Source organism: Arvicola amphibius, chromosome 4 (genome assembly GCF_903992535.2).
Source record: "Arvicola amphibius chromosome 4, mArvAmp1.2, whole genome shotgun sequence".
Lineage (NCBI taxonomy): Eukaryota > Metazoa > Chordata > Mammalia > Rodentia > Cricetidae > Arvicola > Arvicola amphibius.
In genome coordinates, this window is record NC_052050.1 from 118,551,240 (window position 1) to 118,565,643 (window position 14,404).

Below are 14,404 nucleotides of genomic sequence, written 5' to 3' on the forward strand. Positions count from 1 at the left end.
CCGCGCCGCGGCCGCCCGGGAGCTCGGCTATGAGTTCACAATAAACAAACGGGGTGACGGTTGGGGGCGTGCGGCGCGGGGCCCGAGCGTGGCCGAGCCCGCGTCGCACCGGGGGCTTCCTCCCTCCCTCCCTCCGCCCCGGCTCCGGTCCTCCCCAGCGGGCCCGCCTAACACGGGGTGCGGCGCGCTGCACCCCAGCGCCTCACTGCCAGTCTCGCGGCCGGGAGCCCCCGAGGCAGCCGCCCCTCACCTCGCCCGTCCGGTGGCCGCGCCCGAGGAGGGGGTCCGCCCTGTGTTTTGGACGCTAAATGCTCGCCTATTGGTCCATGTGTAACACCGCTCTTTTCGCGGATTTTAAATATTTTTTTTTCTTTTTACCCCGGCAGCTTTGCTTGGCTCTTGCGGGGCTGTCCTCCCGCTTGGCTCGTATACGGTGGTCACTCTCGGTAGTGCTGCAGGACCAGCAGTTGTTTACCTTCTCGATTAAAAATTAGACTCGAAAGCTGTGCTGTCCTTGCAAGTGGGTGATGGATGAGCATTGCGAGTATACCGAACGCCAGCAAACGGTGCTCACAGCGGTGGTTTTCCTGTTTTACCGCGATGAACATAGGTGCCAGTTCCAAGGGAGGGGCGTGTTTTTCTGTTTAAAAGGATCCTTTGTTTGGTTTTGGGTTTTTGTTGTTTGGTTTTGACTTTTTAAAGACAGGGCTTCCCTGTGTAGCCCTGCCTGTCCTGGAAGTCTCTACATAGACTCGACTGGCCTCGAACTCGAGATCTGCCTGCCTCCGCTTCCCGAGTGCTAGGAATCAAAGGCATGCGCCACCATGCCTGGTTCAGGTTCCAGAATTTTAGTACCGAAAATGCTTTACAAATTTTTGTATCAGCTGGGCGATGGTAGCGCACACTTTTAACCACAGGACTTGGGAGGCAGAGGCAGGCGGATCTCCGTGAGTTCGAGGCCAGCTTGGTCTACAGGAACTACTTTCAGGACAGGCGCCTAAGCTACAGAGAAAAGAAACTCTGTCTCGAAAAACACACACACACACAACACACAAATTTACCTTAACCAAACCTGAGTATATTATTCAAGTATCAACGTGAGATCACTGATGTTACACTTTTAGATCGTGTTTTTAAATTTTATGTGATTCTCTAAAGGGAATCGGTAGAATGAATCCATATATAGGGGACTTATTAGAATAATAATAATAAAGAGGCTGTGATCCAATTAGTCTAACAATCTACCAATGGAAGTTTCAAGAAACAAGTTGTTTAGTTCACGAGGCTGGATGTCTCTGCTGCTCTTCAGTATCTGCAGAATCCTGAAGTAGGCCAGTGAAGGGACTTGCTAGGGAGAGCTAGAGCAAGCAGGCAGAGAGCAAGTTCCCTTCTTTCTAGTCCTTCAGATAGGCCGCCAGCAGAAGGCATGGCCTGGACTAAAGGTGGATCTTTACACCTGATGGTTAAAAGTGGGGTCTTCCCTTCCCACTTAAGATGATTTAATTAAAAAAAAAGTCCCACAGGGGTACTTGGAGTTCAATTTCAGATGTGGTCAAGTTGACAACCAAGAATAGCCGTCACACGTGGTTCAGTATTTCTTTTAAAGGACTACTGTGTCATGAGATAGTGTACTTATGTAAAAGTTGGGCATTTATTCAAGAAATGTTGGTTGGCTATGTCAAGCATTCAGTTCAACAGTGGCCTTTGCTCTCAGAAAACTTAAGTGTAGAGAGACAAAAATAAGACACAGTACATAGTGATAAAATCGGCTCAAGAACACGGTCGCCTGAACAATGAGGGTGTAAGGAAAGAATACTGTTGGAGTGGTTGTATAGCAAGTTTTAAGTAGAGGAAGGAAGGGGCTAAGGAAGAAAGACCTTCGGGAGAGCAAATACAAATACAGTAATCCAGGACCTTAAGTCAGGAGCAAGGATGCTGAACTGCAGCTCACAAAGAAATCCAGTCTTCATCCTTTAGGCAAGGGAATCACTGGAAACTATGAGGAAGGGTGCAAATGGAGTTTTGTCATGTAGTCAGCCACATCAGTGGCATGGCATAACAAGGTCACAGGATTTAGAAGTTGGTTCACCATGTTCGTTCTTTCCTGTGACTCCACCGGGTAATGGTAAAAGATGTGAGTCACGTATTTACATACACAACCTCTACTTAACCCGTCTTTTCATGTCTGCTGGTGGTTAAATCACTGATTTTGAGGCTGAACTGCAAATCCATGATTATATAACAAAAAATGTTTCCAATTGTGCTGGCACATGTCTGCCCTCCCAGCACCTGGGAAGAAGAGGCAGGCAGAACTCTCCACCTAGCTTGTCTACAAATCAAGTTCCAGGACAGCCAGGCCTATGCAGAGAGACCCTGTCTCAAAAAACAAAGCTATGACAGGTGGTGGTGGCACATGTCTTTAATCCTAGCACGTGGGTGGCAGAGGGAGGCAGATCTCAGTGACTCTGAGGCCAGCCTGTCTACAAAGCAAGTTCCAGGACAACCAGTGCTACACACAGAGAAATCCTATCTCGAAAGACAAAAAAGAAAAAAGAAAAAAAAAACCTCAAAAAATAAAAATATTGACAAATAGAAATTCCAAGATGCATTTGCCAACAACTCCATTTAGGAAAAATTATTCTAGGTCCCCAAGAGGGAAAAAAAAACCCACAAGGGTAATTATTATGAACATCTTTATTTTTAAACATGGGTGTCTCTATGTGTACAGGTGTTCACATGTGTGGAGGTATACGTGAATGTAGAGGACAGAGTCTTCCCTGATTGTCCTCTACCTCACTCTTCGGGCAGTCTCTTCACTGAACTCAGAGCTCCCTGCTACAACTAGTCTGCCTAGCCAGCTCGCTCTGGGGATACCCTGACTACACCTTCCAAGCACTGGGATTGTCAAGGCCCCCACTCAGCAATGACTGTTTAAAACAACATAAATTAATTATATCTTATATGTTATTTTTTCCCTTTCCCCTGTCTGTCTGTCTGCCTGCCTGTCTGTCTGTCTTGATGATCCTGGATATGAACACAGGGCCACCTGCTAGACAAGTGCTTCACCACAGAGCTACACCCCAGCAAACTTCTGCTTTTCTTGCCGTTGTTTTATGTGTATGTTTACCTGCACATATGTGCACCATATGTATCCCATAGAGACCGGGAGGGCCACTGAGTCCTCTGGAATTGAAGTTACAGAAGTTTGCAGGCAGTCACGTGGGTGATAGGGACAGAACCTGAGTCCTCTGCAAGAGCAGCAAGCACTATTAAGTGCTGTGCCATCCCTCCAGCTGGCCCCGTGGGATTTTATAATGTGGGATTAAAATAACAATAGCAAAAGAATAAGAGATGAAATGTTGTAAATGTCTTCGTTCAGAAAGTGGTAAAAGTAAAAATTTGCATTAAACTATAAACCAAATTCCTTATGCTTTGTTTGATGTCCTAGTTACATGTATATATACATATGTACATCTACAAAAGTGTATTTCCTTGCACATAGGATATCAAGTGTTAGTTTGTGGTAAGAATCAGGTAATTAATGGCGACTAGGCATGCAAAAAATGTATCTCACATCATTAGTTATTACAGAAATGCCAAGAAAAAAAACAGTCGATACCATTTACTTCTTAATAAGATGACTATAATTTTAAAAGGTAAGTTGCTGTGGAATATTATTTTAAGATGCATTGTATTTGTTTATGCCGTGGAACATTTAAGTTTGTTTTAATGATGCAAAGATGTGTTGCATTCTTTTATGTTGCTTTTGTTTAACTCTGTGAAGCTGTGTTATGTTGCCTATCTAAAACACCTGATTGGTCTAATAAAGAGTTGAACAGCCAATAGCAAGGCAGGAGAAAGGATAGGTGGGGCTGGCAGATAGAGAGAATAAATAGGAAGAGAAATCTGGGAAGAGAAGTGACAGATCAAGACGGAACAAGAGAACAAGGAGAGGAAGACCTGAGGGGCCAGCCACCCAGCTACACAGCCAGCCAAGGACTAAAATTGAAAGTAAGATTACAGAAATAAGAAAGGAAAAAAATCCCAGATGCAAAAGGTAGATGGGATAATTTAAGAAAAGTTGGCTAGGAATAAGCCAAACTAAGGCTGGGCATCTATAAGAAAGAATAAGCCTCCAAGTATGACTTATTTGGGAGCTGGGTGGTGGGCCTCACAAAAGAGTAAGTTAAAAATCATCTACAGTGGGCAGTAGGAGCATTGGGAAACATGTGGAGAAATCAGAGCCCTGTTGTTATTTGTGAGACATTAAAATAGTTATTCACTATGGAAAAATTTGGAAGAGTCTCAGGATTAGACACACCTCATCACCTACCCAAAGTATATAAAAATCAAAGTCTGCAAAAAGACAAGTTAGCCATAGGGGTGCACACCTTTAATTCCAGAATAAAGGAGGCAGAGATAGGCAGATCTCTTGAGTTCAAGGCCGGTTTGGACTACATAAATTCAAGGTCAGCCAGGATTACATAGTGAAACACTATATTAAATAAATAAAATATTTAAAGCAGCATTATTTGTAATAACAATATCCCAAAACAGGACACAATCAAAATATCTGTTAATTGTACATAGACATATAGCACATCCATGTGCTTGATTGCAATTTATCTAAAGGAATAAACACTGATGCTAGCTATTAATATAACAGATAAATCTGAAAAACATTATGCTAAGTTATAGTGGTCAGTTACAAAAACCAAGTTTTGTATGATTCTCTCTATATGACATTTTGAGAAAAAAACAAGTGTGTAGAATCATAAGGCAGAAGAGTGGCTTCCCCATGCCTTAGGTAGCAACAGGGACTGAGGGCATGATTGCAATAGACATATTCTAAAACTATATGGTAAAGATTGCATAACTATAATTTACTAAAATAATTAAACACTTGCAAATGAATAAAATTTATGGCATGTAAATTATATATCAATAAAGCTGTTTCTTAGAAAACCAATGGCTTAGTTTTCTTTTTTGTAGAACACTGTATTCAAAATGATTAAACAGGGATGCATGGATCTCCCTGGAAAAGGGACACATGGGAGAGAAAATAGAATAGATTTGTGCGTGGACTTGGGTTGGATGGGGACGGGAACAAAGGGATCAAGTTGGGGAGTAGAGGGAGAGACTTCTGGAATTGGGGGTACTTGGGAGTGATGTGGAAACATAGTATAGAGGAAACATCCCAGAATCTATGAGGGTGACCCTAGTAAAGACTCCTAGGAATGAGGAATCTAGAACCTGAACCAGCCATCTTCTATAATCAAACATCAACCCAACCACAAAACCTTCAATCTGCTAGATGTGCTGGGGTAATGGCGGCACAGGACTTGTAGGAGCAGCCAACCAATGACTGTGCCAATTTGAGGCCCTACCCACAAGAGGGAGCCCACTCATAATACTGCCTGGGTGGTCAGGAACCAGAGGTTGGATAGCCAGAGATCTATAACAGAACCAAACATGACTGTCCAAATAATAATAATAATAAAGTGATTCCTAATGGTCCTCTGCTATACTCATAGACTGGTGCCTAGCTCAGCAGTCATCAGAGAGGCCTCATCCAGCTACTGACGGGAGCAGATGCAGAGGCCCACTGCCAGAGGCAAACATTAGGTATAGCTCAGGGAACCCCAAAGAAGAGGGAGAAGAAGGATTGTAGTATCCAGAGGGGTCGAGGACACCATAAGTAGAGCTCACAAAGGGTCATAGAGACTGAAGGGACAATCATGGACCCCCATATGGATTTGAGCTAAGTCCTCTGCATATGTGTTGTGATTGCACAGCTTAAGATTTTTGTAGGACTCCTAACATTGGAAGAGGAGGTGTCTCTCTTTTGCCTGCTCTTAGGACCCTTTTCCTCCTAGTGGGTTGCCTCGTCCAGTCTTGATATGAGGGTTTGTGCCTAGTCCTATAGTAAGTTTTTAGGCCATAGTCAGTGGATACCCCTGGGAGTCCTGCTCTTTTCTTAAGGGAAACAGAGGAAAGGATATGAGGGAAGAGGGGAGATAAGGCAGGACTAGGAGGAGTGGAGGGAGAGGAAACTGCAGGCCGGATGTAATGTGTGAGGGAAGAATAAATTCAAAAACATATTTAAAATAGTTTAAAACAAAACATATAAAACAATGCTTTCTTTCAAAAAACAAAAATGGCCAAAGACAGCTTAGATTTTAAGAACAAGAACTGCATAATCCTTCTGTACACTGTGAATAAATATTACTCTCATTGGTTAATAACGAAAAGGCTAGTAGCCAGCCAGTAAGTATAGGAGGGGCTGGTCAAACTGAGAAAGCTGTGAGGAAGAAGGGCAGAGTCACCAGAAAATGCAGAGGGAGCAGGACATGCTGGAGGGAAGATAAAGCCACGAGCCACGTGACAATACATAGATTAATAGAAATGGATTAAATTAACTTGTAAGAGCTAGTTAGTAACAAGCCTGAGCTGTCTGTCAAACATTTATAATTAATATTAAGCCTCTGTGTCAGTTATTTGTTTTTGTTTTGTTTGTTTGTTTGTTTCGAGACAAGGTTTCTCTGTAGCTTTGGAGCCTGTCTTGGAACTAGCTCTTATAGACCAGGCTGGCCTCAAACTCACAAAGATCCACCTGCCTCTGCCTCCTGACTGCTGGGACTAAAGGCCTGCGCCACCACTGCCTGGCTTTTAATGTCTCTCTCTCTCTCTCTCTCTCTCTCTCTCTCTCTCTCTCTCTCTCTCTCTCTCTCTCTCTCTGTGTGTGTGTGTGTGTGTGTGTGTGTGTGTGTGTGTGTGTGTGTGTGTGTTGGTTATTTGGGAACTGGTGGGCGGGACGGAAACTTCTACCTATGTACAGGATAAAAAAAGATAGGCATCATTTGAAAACTACATCCATGTTAAGGAAAGACAGTTACACATTGGCAACTCTAGAGTAGTAGTAGATTTACTAGTATGGCCTATATTCAGCTGAGTATCTTGCTTTCATACAATAGGAAAATAATTCTTTTGAAAAAGTAATTTCATATGTGTGTGCATGCTTATGCATGTCTGCCACAGAGAGTGTGTGGCAGTCAAAGAGTATAGTGTCAGCCCTTGCCTTCTACTTTAAGGATCACACTTTTGTTGTTTGTTACTATGTGAACCAAGCAAGCTAACCCACAAGCTTTCAGAAATTCTTCTGTCCTCAAGTTTCATGCCATCATTAGAGTACTGAGATTACAGATATGCACTATCAGATCCAGCTTCACATGGGTTCTGGGCATTGATTCTCAACTTGTAGGTCAAGACAGACACACCCTGCATGTCAGATATTTACATTACAATTCATAGTAGTAGCAAAATTACAGTTATGAAGTAGCAATGAAAATAATGTTATGGTTGGGGTCTCCACAAAATGAGGAACTATATTAAAGGTTTGCAGCATCAGGAAAGTTGAGAACCACTAGATCTGGGGATTCCATGTTTGTGTGGCAAGTGTTTTTACCCTGAGCTATTTCCACAGACCTAGATAACTTTTATCTATGCTTTGTTAGTGTTTCCAATTAAAAGAAATATTAATGCATAGTTATTTTATGTCAAAAATAAATATTAATTTTATATTGAGGAGCTGGAGAGAAGATTCAGTGGTCAAGAGGAGTTCGGTTTGATTCCTTGAACCCATATGGTTAGTCACAAAAATACGTGACTTTAGATCCAGGGGATCTGATGTCCTTTTCTAACTCAATGGGCACCAGGAATATACTGATGTTTTGACTGTATTCATGTCTGTGTGAGGGTGACGCGGAATGAGTCAAGTGGGGGAATGTGAATTAAATAATCCCACACTAGCTCCAAATAGGGTATACTAAGGTTTTTCTTTATTAAAAGGGAAACTCACAAAACAAGAATGGGGGTCCAACATCCAGGTGTGGTCAGTTTGTAATAGAATTATCCCTAAAGACTGGATAGAGTTGGTTAAATGTGTTTTAGAGCCTGGTTCACAATTACAATGGAGTAGCTGGTTCAGAAAAAAAAAAAAAAAGGCTAAGTGAAGACAGATGTTAAAAGAAATTCCACACTAGCTCAGAATTGAATATAAGAAAGGGTTATTTATTTAGGGGTAGACTCACAGATCGCAATCCTCTGCTCAAACAGAGAACAGCAACTGAATCCCACAGTCAGAAGAGAGAGGGAGTGCATGCTTTACATCAGCATAGCATAAGAGGCCACACCCAAGTGGGCAGGTAGCTTTATAGCTACTGGCTGAAGAATTTCTTACAGCAGCTAAGACCATTGAACAAAGGAGTAAACTAGAAGTATGGAAATCTGCCAAAATCAATTTTTTTTTCAAGACAAGATTTCTTTGTAGCTTTGGTGCGTGTCCTGGAACTAGTTCTTGTAGACCGGGATGGCCTCCAACTCACAGAGATCCGCCTGCCTCTGCCTCCTGAGTGCTGGGATTAAAGGCGTGCGCCACCACCTCCCAGGCAAAACCAACTTCTTGGCTAAGGAAATTATGCTACTGTAGAAAGGCAATCCCTTTATGATGGTCACATCCTGTCTTTATGCCATGCAGCAGCTTTGAATGCTTGGGACAGAATTGAAGAAGTACGACAGAAGATTGAATCATTTACTAAGGTTAGAGAGGGCCCAAAATAAACCTTCACGGATTTCTTACACAGATTGACATCAGCTGTAAATAGAGCAATACCAAATTCAGAAGCTAGACAAATAATAATTGAATCTCTGGCTTTTGAAAATGCTAATTTTCAATGCAAAGGGATAATTAGGCTGTTAAAGGCAAGGTCAGCACCTTTGGAGGAATGGATCTGAGATCCAATTGATATTGAACCTCATGACCATGATAATACTTACGTAGGAGAGGTGATTTCCAGAGGCTTGATGAAAAATCAAAATGTCAAGTGTTTTGCTTGTGGCAAACGGGTCACCTTAAAAGATATTGTAAAGAGGGCATTTCTAGAAACAATGTTTTTTTCTAAGCATAATCCATTCAGAATGCTCCTTCCTCCCTATTGGATTATGCCAAAGATATGGCAAAGGCAGGCATTGGAATAATGAATGTAGGTCAACAAGGGATATTCAAGGTAATCATTTTCATTAGAAAACTCTTTGAGGCTCCTCTCGCCGGCCCTATGCCAAATCCAGCTCAGTTGTTTCCTGTCAGCATAGAGGAAACACCTTCCCAGAGCAATTAAGGAACCTAAACCCTGTAGTAAGAAAGCATACTGCTTTGAATAAGAGAACAACTATAGCAGAGAGAACAAAAAATTCAGAAGATACTGTGAAGCAAGTATTTTGGCAAATGTCTATAAATGAACAAAGACCAAAATTAAAAATACAAATAAATGAAATTGACATCAAAGGCCTAGTAGACACAGGTGCAGATGTAACCACAATTTCATCAGAATCTTGGCATCTACATTGGCCTCTTCAGGACATTTATGTCCAGTCTAAAGGGACCAGAACTTTATCTCAGCTAAAGCAGACTGCAAGATGGTCAAATGTATAGGGCCTTCAGGACAGAGAGGAAATTTTTTTCCCTGTATGTAAAAGCAAAGAGCCTTTATTCTTTTTTTCCATGATATTTATTGAGCTCTACATTTTTCTCTGCTCCCCTCCCTGCCTTTCCCCTCTCTCCTTCAACCCTCTTCCAAGGTCCCCATGCTCCCAATCTACTCAGGAGATCGTGTCTTTTTCTACTTTCTACTTCCCATGTAGATTAGATCTATGTAAGTCTCTCTTAGTGTCCATATTGTTGTCTAAGTTCTCTGGGATTGTGTTTCTTGTAGGCTGGCTTTCCTTTAAAAAATATTTATTTATTTAATTATTTAATTATTATGTATACAATATTTTGTCTGTGTGTATGCCTGCAGGCCAGAAGAGGGCACCAGACCCCATTACAGATTGTTGTGAGCCACCATGTGGTTGCTGGGAATTGAACTCAGGACCTTTGAAAGAGCATTCAATGCTCTTAACCTTTGAGCCATCTCTCCAGCCCCTAGGCTGGCTTTCTTTGCTTTGTGTTTAAAAACCACCTATGAGTGAGTACATGTGATAATTGTCTTTCTGAGTCTGGGTTACCTCACTCAAAATAATGTTTTCTAGTTCCATCCATTTTCTTGCAAAATTCAAGCTGTCATTTTTTTCTGTGTGTAGTACTCCACTATGTAAATATACCACATTTTTTTAATCCATTCTTCGATTGAGGGGCATTTAGGTTGTTTCCAGGTTCTGGCTATGACAAACAAAGCTGCTGTGAACATAGTTGAGCACATGTCCTTGTGGCACAATTGAGCATCCTTTGGATAAATACCTAAAAGTGGTATTATTGGGTCTTGAGGAAGGTTGTTTCTTAATTCTCTGAGAAATCTCCACATTGACATCCAAAAAGGTTGTACCAGCTTGCATTCCCACCAGCAATGCAGAAGTGTCCCCTTTTCACCACACCCTCAGAGAAGAATACTAAAACCATAACTAACATAGCCATGAATTTGTGGGATGTGTGTTGTAGGAGGCCACTAGTTAGTTTCTGGCTGCTCAGCCCTGAAATAGTCACACAGAAACCATATTATTTGCAATACTGTTTGAGAAATAGCTTAAGTGTATTTCTGGCTAACTCATATCTTAAATTAACCTGTCTCCATTAATCTGTGTATCACCACGAGGCTGTGGATTACTGTGTAAAGTTCTGGCGTCTGTCTCCTGTAAGGCTACATGGCTTCTCCCTGACTCCGCCTTCTTTTTCCCCATTTGAGCAGAGGACTGTAATCTGTGAGTCTACCCCTAAATAAAAACCCTCTATTATACTCAATTCTGAGCTAATGTCGGATTTCTTTTAAGTTTCCTTCTTCATCTGGCGCCCCATGTGGATCTGAACTCCACACCTACCGGGTGGAACAGTTTAAAGGCCTAACCAGACCACCCCTGCCAACTTGGCTTGCTTTTTCCTACTAAGCGGTTAATTTTTTTTAAAATCCTCGACACAGCAAAGCTAACTGCGTGTGGCAACTTGGAAACTTCCCAAGCTCGAGCACATCCCCACCCCCCCCCACTGCCACATTCCCTGTCACGTTCCCTGCCACGTGGTGACTTGTGCAGCTTCTGGTTCATACTCCCAGCTCCTGAGTTCTGGGCTTCTTGCTCTGTGTATGGAATTGATTTAATTGCTTTTGATTTGTCAAGCAAATAATTTTTTCTCAGTATTTAAGCAGCATCAAGGTGGGGAAACCAAAGCAGCTCAGGACTGTTTGTGGCACCAGGTTGTACCACTAGTCGCGACTCTGCAACCACGACATCTGCTGGACAATAAAGATTATTACACCTGAAACAATTTACCGGACCTCATACCAGGTAAATATTTTATTAATTAATAAAAATCAATAAACTTGAAAGTTATATAGTGGCAGACAACATTACCATAGAGAATTTTAGTAACTTTTTGCTAATGCTATGGATTGTTTTATGCGAGGCTTATATGGTTATTGTGATACATCCATTTATTTGATATTGGTTACTCAGTTTTTTTCTTCATATTATATCCTTAAGAAAATGGTTTGATAACTGAGCCAAGAATGAGGCACCTTTAGGAATAATACAAACTTTACAGACTAAAAATGAACAGCTAGCTGATGGAATTAATACCATTGAAAATCAAAAGTTACTTGAAAAGGTAATACTATTGAAAAGGGTAACATTAGTTTGACAGACAAAATTGAATCCATGTCAAAGGATACAGAGAAATTATCTGAAAGAATTTATACTGTTGAATTTGACAATCAAAATTTCTTAAAAAGTTATGATATGTTAGCAGACAGAGTATCTCTCCAGGAAGGCAATCTGCACACTATCCAAATAATGTCCAAGGATGAGGTGTTATCTTTAAAGGAAAAACTTCATACCTTAGAATCACATGTGCAGAATGAGGACCAGAAGCTAGGTGCCTCAATGGAATTACTAAAAATATATACAGGCTAGGAGATTGGGCTTTACAAAAGACAGTAGTAAAATGATTTGAAACAATTAAGGAAATTATTGGAGCTGATGAAGGGAAAGAAGGCACAAGGACAGGATTTAACATTGCCAGTAGCTGTCATAAATGACTTACCCAGGGTTTTAGCTTCCTATCCTGTAATCTACTCTGACATAGCATCAAGTTCTAAAGGCCCAAAAGGATCCAAAGAAGGCAGATGAATATCTATAGAAATGAATAATCTAAAAGAAATTAAAATAGTAACGTATGGCTTGCATTCTGCATTTGTTAGGGAGATGATAAAGACATGGGCTTCAAAGCATTAAAGCAATGCCACACAACTGACTTTAATTTCAGCAGTCCTGGATGATGGGCCTCAACTGATATTTAAATGTTATTTCATGGAAGAGACTAAAATTTTGGAACAACAGGGAAAATCAAAATGACTTGATACTTCTAAAGATCAAATTCTTGTTGAGGGCACTTATGCTGACCCACAGGCTAGAGCTCTTTATGATGAACAAATTGTGTCCCTATGCCGTAAAGCAGCCTTAATGCTTGGGACAAGATTCAAGAACTAGGAAAACAAATTGAATCATATACCAGGGTAAAACAGGGCCAGAGAGAATCCTTTAGTGACATTTTACAAAGATTAACTAAGGCTATAATAGGAGTAACAGGCCCAGATGTTAGACGAGTACTTATTGAATCTCTGGCTTTTTAAATGTCAACTTAAAACACAAAAAGATACTTGAGCCTTTAAAAGTTAGATCAGCACCAATGGATGGATGGATCCTTCATACAATGAACATTGAGACATTTGACTATAATACTGAATCTTGGGTAGGAGAAGCAATTTCCAAAGGAATGAGGAGACAACAAAATGTCAAATGTTTTAATTGTGGTTGAATAGGACACCTGAGAAGGGATTGTAGACAAGGAATTCCTAGGAATAATATCTCCTCTGGGAATGGCAAGAATAAGAGGACTCAGCCTTCAGGCATATGTAGAAGGTGTGGCAAAGGCCGACATTGGACCAATGAATGAAGATAAACAAAAGACAGGCATGACAACCTGATACCATCAGGAAACTCCTTGGGGGCCCAAAAGTCCAGTTATTCCCAGTCACTGTGGAGGACATGTCTCACCAGAAAAATTAAAAAATCCAGAGCCTTCTGTAAAAGAACATACTGTTCTGGATGATGGGATAAACATGGAGAATAAATCAAAAATTCTAATAGGAAATGTATATTCTGGCAGACTTCTATAAATGATCAAAGACCAAAGCTAAGAGTGCATATAAATGGCATTGCAATTGTGGGTTTGATAGACACAGGTGTGGATGTGATTATCATTACTCCAGAATTTTGGCATCCAAATTGGCCTCTTCAAAAGGCAGATGTTCAACACTAGGAATTGGAACCCTATCTCATGTGAAACAAAGCATGAGATAAATTAAATGCATAGGGTCAGAAGGACAGAGAGGAAGTCTGAGGTTGTATGTGGCTAATATTGCAGTGAATTTATGGGGTTGTGACCTGCTGCAGCAATGGAATACCAAGATTAATGTTTCTGCAGTCCCAGAAACTCATAATTCTGGGAAGTGTCAGGGGCCATTTCAGGCCTCTCCTTTCTTACAGGGCCTTGAAGCAAAAACCTTGAGACAGAAAACTTAAAGTTAACTGAAACATTGGATGTTAATCTTAGAGACTCAAGGTCTGAAAGGCACCATAGAGTGCCCCCATTGTTCCTTGCTTATCGCTAACTGCAGGTATTCTAACCACTGACCAAGCAACTACCCCACGTAGCTGCCGAAGCTGCTGAATCCCTCCTTCCCCTCTCCCGTCCCTCTTCTCAAGTTCCTCTCTGAATGACTACTTAAGACTCAATGCTTGCTTCAATAAACGGAGACCTTGACAAGTGCATCCTGCTTGGTCTCATTCCCCCCCCCCCCCCCGCCCATGTCTCTTGCAGATAGTGCTCCTTCAGAAACCCTGAATAGCTGACCCGCTGGCAGGGTACAGGGAAGGACATTATAAGGTACTATACACGAAGGTCACCAGCCATTCACACTATACAAGAACACAAAGCAACTAGCAAAACTTTAGAGGTACCAACAGCCCTACCTTTAAAATGGTTAACTAAGAAACCAATATGGGTTAAATAGTGACCATTAACAGAAGACAAACTGTAGGCTTTCGAACAGCTGGTACAGGAGCAACTAGATGCTCAAAATATTGAAGAATCAAGCAACCCTTGTAATTATCCTGTATTTTTTGTTAAAAAAAAATCTGGCAAATAGAGAATGGTGACAGATCTAAGAGCTGTCAATAAGGTAATTCAGCCTATGGGCCCACTACAATCTGGAATTTCTCTGCCTTCTCTATTACCAAAAGGTTTGCCTTTCATAGTTATTGATTTGAAAGACTGTTTCTTCACTATACCTTTACAAGA